This window comes from Coregonus clupeaformis, chromosome 20 (assembly GCF_020615455.1).
Source record: "Coregonus clupeaformis isolate EN_2021a chromosome 20, ASM2061545v1, whole genome shotgun sequence".
Taxonomy (NCBI): domain Eukaryota; kingdom Metazoa; phylum Chordata; class Actinopteri; order Salmoniformes; family Salmonidae; genus Coregonus; species Coregonus clupeaformis.
The window spans coordinates 47,206,556-47,212,555 of NC_059211.1; the positions used below are offsets into that span (position 1 = coordinate 47,206,556).

The following is a 6,000-nucleotide window of genomic DNA, read 5'->3' on the forward strand; positions in this document are numbered from 1 at the left end:
TCTTTGACAGTTTGTTGGGCCTTCCTCTGACACCGCCTAGTATATAGGTCCTGGATGGCAGGAGCTTGGCCCCAGTGATGTACTGGGACGTACGCACCACCCTCTGTAGCGCCTTACGGTCGGATGCCAAGCAGTTGCCATACCAGGCGGTGATGCAACCGGTCAGGATGCTCTCAATGGTGCAGCTGTATAACTTTTTGAGGATTTGCGGACCCATGCCAAATCTTTTCAGTCTCCTGAGGGTGAAATCTTTTCAGTCTCCTGAGGGGGAAAAGTTGTTGTAGTTCCCTCTTCATGACTGTCTTGGTGTGTTTGGACCATGATAGTTTGTTGGTGATGTGGACACCAAGGAACTTGAAACTCTCGACCTGCTCCACTACATCCCCGTTGATGTTAATGGGGGCCTGTTCGGCCCTCCTTTTCCTGTAGTCCACCATCAGCTCCTTTGTCTTGCTGACATTGAAGGAGAGGTTGTTGTCCTGGCACCACACTGCCAGGTCTCTGACCTCCTCCCTATAGGCTGTCTCATCGTTGTCCGTGATCAGGCCTACCACTGTTGTGTCATCAGCAAACTTAATTATGGTTTTGGAGTCGTGCTTGGCCACGCAGTCGTGGGTGAACAGGGGAGTACAGGAGGGGACTAAGCACACACACCCCTGAGGGGCCCCGGTGTTGAGGATCAGCGTGGCAGATGTGTTGTTGCCTACCCTTACCACCTCGGGGCGGCCCGTCAGGAAGTCCAGGATCCAGTTGCAGAGGGAGGTGTTTAGTCCCAGGGTCCTTAGCTTAGTGATAAGCTTTGTGGGCACTATGGTGTTGAACGCTGAGCTGTAGTCAATGAACAGCATTCTCACATAGGTGTTCCTTTTGTCCAGGTGGGAAAGGACAGTGTGGAGTGCGATTGAGATTGCGTCATCTGTGGATCTGTTCGGGCGGTATGCGAATTGGAGTGGGTCTAGGGTTTCCGGGATGATGGTGTTGATGTGAGCCATGACCAGCCTTTCAAAGCACTTAATGGCTACCGACATGAGTGCTACGGGGCGGTAGTCATTTAGGCAGGTTACCTTCGCATTATTGGGCACAGGGACTATGCTGGTCTGCTTGAAACATTTAGGTATTACAGACTCGGTCAGGGAGAGGTTGGAAATGTCAGTGAAGACACTTGCCAGTTGGTCCGTGCATGCTCTGAGTACACGTCCTGGTAATCCAAAAGGATTCTACCTGGAACCACAAGGGTTCAACCTGGAACCAAAATGGGTTCTTCAAAGGGTTCTCCTATGGGGACATCTGAAGAACCCTTTTTGGTTCTAGATAGCACCTTTTTTTCTGAGCGTGTACTGGTACTACAGTATTAGTTAACTTTCTTTGATCAAACAGATATACAGTTTTAATCCTGACTTTTTCACTTGAAAAATGGCTTTAAGTATTTGTAATTCCAAAAAGTATTTATGCTTGATATCACTGTAATGCTTGTTTTTAGTTTAGAAATTGCATTTTGAAAGGCCATGTGTCTGAGGTACTGTAGTATATCCAGCAGAGGGGACAAGAGAGTCAGAAATATTTCTGAAAGTTATTTAGTCTTACAACCAAGAGATGGAGCAGCGTCCACAGTTTAATTAATAGACATGGTGCTGGTTTCCCACATTCAATGTTTTTGTTGTTGTATTTTTATTTATTATATGTATATATATATTTTTTTTACAATGCATTGTTACTGTGTGTAATATTAACCCAGAGTGTTTTGTATAACACTAGGGAATCCATCCTCATTCAAGAGCTACAGTATGTGTCTTACATGGAGGTCGATGCCCTCCTGGGTGTGACCCCATTGTGTGTCAATGTAACCACTACATGCCAACCATGAACAACTAGCCAGTGTGTCTATGTATGCTGATGACTCAACACTATACATGTCAGCTACCACAGCAACTGAAATTACTGCAACTGCAGTTAGTTTCAGAATGGGTGGCAAGGAATAAGTTAGTCTTAAATATTTCAAAACTAGAAGCATTGTATTTGGGACAAATCATTCACCAAACCCTAAACCTCAACTACATTTTCTGGAATTTTCCAAGCGGTTTAAAGGCCTAGTCAACTTCTGACCCACTGGAATTGTGATACAGTGAATTATAAGTGAAATAATCTGTCTGTAAACAATTGTTGGAAAAATTACTTGTGTCATGCACAAAGTAGATGTCCTAACCGACTTGCCAAAACTATAGTTTGTTAACAAGACATTTGTGGAGTGGTTTGTGTAAGTGTATGTAAACTTCCGACTTCAACTGTAAATACTTCTGAAAAAGTGTGGAAATCATATTCTTCTATACTAATACAATTGCTCAGAGAAATACATTTTGTTTAACAAGTATTGGTCACAAAATCAACATTTTGCAATGGACATCTCATTCTCTGGACTTGAAAACCCGTGGTGTGAATTTGAAGAGGGCAGTCCATAAGCAAAGACAAATTATATCAAGGATCTGGAAGGATTCTGTATGAAGGAATGGAATGGTCTAAGATCCCTCCCAATGTGTTCTCCAACCATAGCCGCGGGAAGTAGGGGTGCTGAGGATGCTGTAGCACCCCCTGAAAAATCGGAATTAAAAATAAATAATTAATAAAAACAGATATTATACTTTTTTTAAATAATTTTTTTCACAAAAGTAGTGTACTGGGCCTTCACTAGTCCTGTATTAGAGGACCGATATAGATGTCTGTAGCGCGAGCAAAACATTTTTTTTCAGCATCTCCGTTTTGGCAAAGTAAGGTTGTTAGTTATAAAATTAAGAACAGTATCTTGCAAGATTCCATAGTTGGAATTGTAAGAGTTGTTGCCCTGTTCCTTTCTCTGCGGTCGTCATTCTAATGGAATCCAAAAAGAACAAAACCCTGTCCTCAAACATTTACATCAAAAGGTGCAAAGTTATGGGCAAAGACCCAAAACATCCACATCAAATTAAATATTTTTCTTGATCAAATAACATGGAAAACTACCACTTTTTGTGCAGTATTAATTTACCATCGTTACAAACCGCTTCATGTAAATGTACATTACTGTATTGTACGCAGGCTGGTCATCTAGGTTTTGTACCTGTGGACTTTCCATGAAGAAACACAATGCACAATACAGTAATTGAGTACATTGAGACATCAAGTGGTTTGTGATGATATGATGTGGTTTAGTTGGTAGAGCATGGCGCTTGCAACGCTAGGGTTGTGGGTTTGATTCCCACGGGGGACCAGTATGAAAATGTATGCACTCACTACTGTAAGTTGCTCTGGATAAGAGTGCCTACTAAAATGTAAAAGGAATGAATTACCATTTTTTTAAATGCACCCCCCCCCCTCCCCCCACTTCTTGCGGCTATGTCTCCAACTCATAAAACATTTTAGAAGAAGGCTCAGTACCACTATCCTTGCAAGGTGAGGTATTGAAACGTATTGAATACAGGGGTGTCAATAATTTTGACCCCTACCTTTTTGAGAAAAAAAGTTATCACTTGTTAAACAAAATCTCTTTCTCTGAGCAAGGCTATGTATTCCATTCCAGCTAAACAATGCATATATAGCGTTTAGCAAAAAAATAAAAAAAACATTTTCATACACATCTGAAATCTATGAATTAAAAAATCTGAAAATGGTAATGAATGTACCCATAAGCAATCATTTCTGATGAATAAACACAAATGTGAAGAATTGGTAAATATAGCGTTTTGGAAATAAACTCTTAATTTATTACTCACTCAATGTATATTTCATTCCTTAATACTTCATGATACACTTGATCCAGGAAAGATACTTGGATATTTTGGTGTAGACGTTGGGCTTCTGTGGCTCATTGCAGTTGTCTTTCTGGTTAAAGGACACAACTCCTACTGCTGTCCCCTTGCACACCAGAGGACCTCCTGAATCTCCCTGCAATAATAGTTGAAACAATGGAGGGAAAAAACTAAATTACTCTACATTTACAAAGAAAGTCACTTTATAATTAATGCATTATCAGAATTAAAGACATTCTATGACCATACCTCGCAAACACCTTTATAATCAGCAGCAGTACCACCAGCACATATCATAGATGGGGTTATGGTGCCAGTTTTCCCCCAAGATCTCTGGCAGAAACTTCTGTCTACAACAGCGACGTTCACCTCCAGATGGCGTGGGTTTGCAGAACCGCCTGTTTTGGTGGCACCCCACCCTGCCACAGTACAGAAGGATTTTGCCTTGATGTCCTGGTCTTTCTTAGGGAGAGGGATCTGCTTCACAGCTTTGCTCTTCGGGGTAGTTTTGACAAGCTACATTTGGAGCACATGACCATACAGTTGATTCTCCAATAAGCAACATGATATTATACAAAATATTATTATACACATCTTGAAATGTTTTCATACATGACTACTACACTGGATTTGAACAAACCTGACTGTGCTTGTTTGTTTTTTTCTCTCCATTAGATCTAAGGTCTATTGGCATTTATTGTTGGTGTAATGGTGTGATAATGCTAAGCTAATAGACATTCTCACACTGTGCATACTTTCTCTGCCATGTACCTGCAACAGGATGATGTCGTTCTCCAATGTCTTAGCATTGTAACCAGGATGTATGTGGTAATATTTCACATCAATGATGTAACAACAACTTTCCTGCCTTGTAATGTCATGAGCACCAACCATAACCGTCAGATTGAGAAAGAGAAAACCACAGTCTACTTACTGAGCACACAGAACATTCTACAGCATAAAACAAATATGCCATTTTTAACAGATACCACAGAATCATTTATTACTTTTTGGTGTGAGTAGTTAAAGTTGTAGATGTCATTTTTTTCTTACCTAAATAGTTCAATAGGATAAGAGTAAAACACAATTACCATATGTAGCAGTGGGCGGCTGTCATGACAAAGCTCTCAGACACGAGGAACCCTCCACAGATATGCTTAGTCTTGTTTTGTATAGAGACCATGTAGGGTTTGGAGTTGCGTCTGGATTCTGCTCCATTCACTATGCCAGAGTCCTGGTTAGCTGGGACAGAGATATTTGCCCTAATGAAACGCAAGCAGTGGTGGGCTATCATGTCGATACAAGATATTGAATTGTTTTTCATCACATCAATTGTTCTGGTCTTTACCATACAACTAATTGATTAATTGTACCATAATTGTCAGGTTACATTATAAAACCAGAAAGAAGACCTTCTGTGTGTCTATGTCCCTAGCGTCCCTTTGCTGTTCTAGAGAATAGATGAGGGTGAGAAGGTCAAAAGTTTCCCCACTCTGCTGCCCTCTCACCCCAGAGTGAGTAGAGGTCAAAGGTGATGTTTGGTCTTACCTGTGAGCCCTGGAGTGGGCAGGAGAGTGATGAGCAGGAGCAGGAGAGATGTGGCAGCCATGTTGTCAAAGAACGTGTCTGAGAACGTGATTGAAAGTGTGAGAGAGTGAGAGATGGGGTCTTTGTCTTCTCAGACTGGTGAGTTTAGAAGTGGTGAGTGTCTCTATGAACTCCTTCACAGGATGTACCACCTGCTAGCTTCACAGGATCTCACCTCTCAGAGTGTGAACTTACCATACATACTATCGATTGACACCTTTTATAGGCCTAGATCATCCACCACATTGTGACTTTTAAAATTAGCTGGAAAACAGCCCTAAGATGATATATATATATTTTCCTACCTAGTGGTATTATTACTGCACTTTCTTTGATCAAACAGATGGACAGTTTTAATCCTGACACGTAAAAAATTGCTTAAAGTAATTGTAATTCCAGATAGTATTCATTCTTTTTATTTATTTATTTATTTTACCGTTATTTTTTCAGGTAAGTTGACTGAGAACACATTCTCATTTACAGCAATACAACTGTAATGCTTGTATTTATACTGAACAAAAATATAAACGCAACATGCAACAATTTCAAAGATTTTACTGAGTTACAGTTCATAAACAGTGGGGAAAAAAGTATTTAGTCAGCCACCAATTGTGCAAGTTCTCCCACTTAAAAA

General features: G+C 40.7%; 1 pseudogene; it reads right to left on the bottom strand.

Annotated features, from left to right (window-relative positions):
* Window positions 1-3,660: 3,660 nt before the first annotated feature.
* Window positions 3,661-5,388, bottom strand: LOC121532717 (annotated as a pseudogene).
* Between the last annotated feature and the right edge of the window lie 612 nt (window positions 5,389-6,000).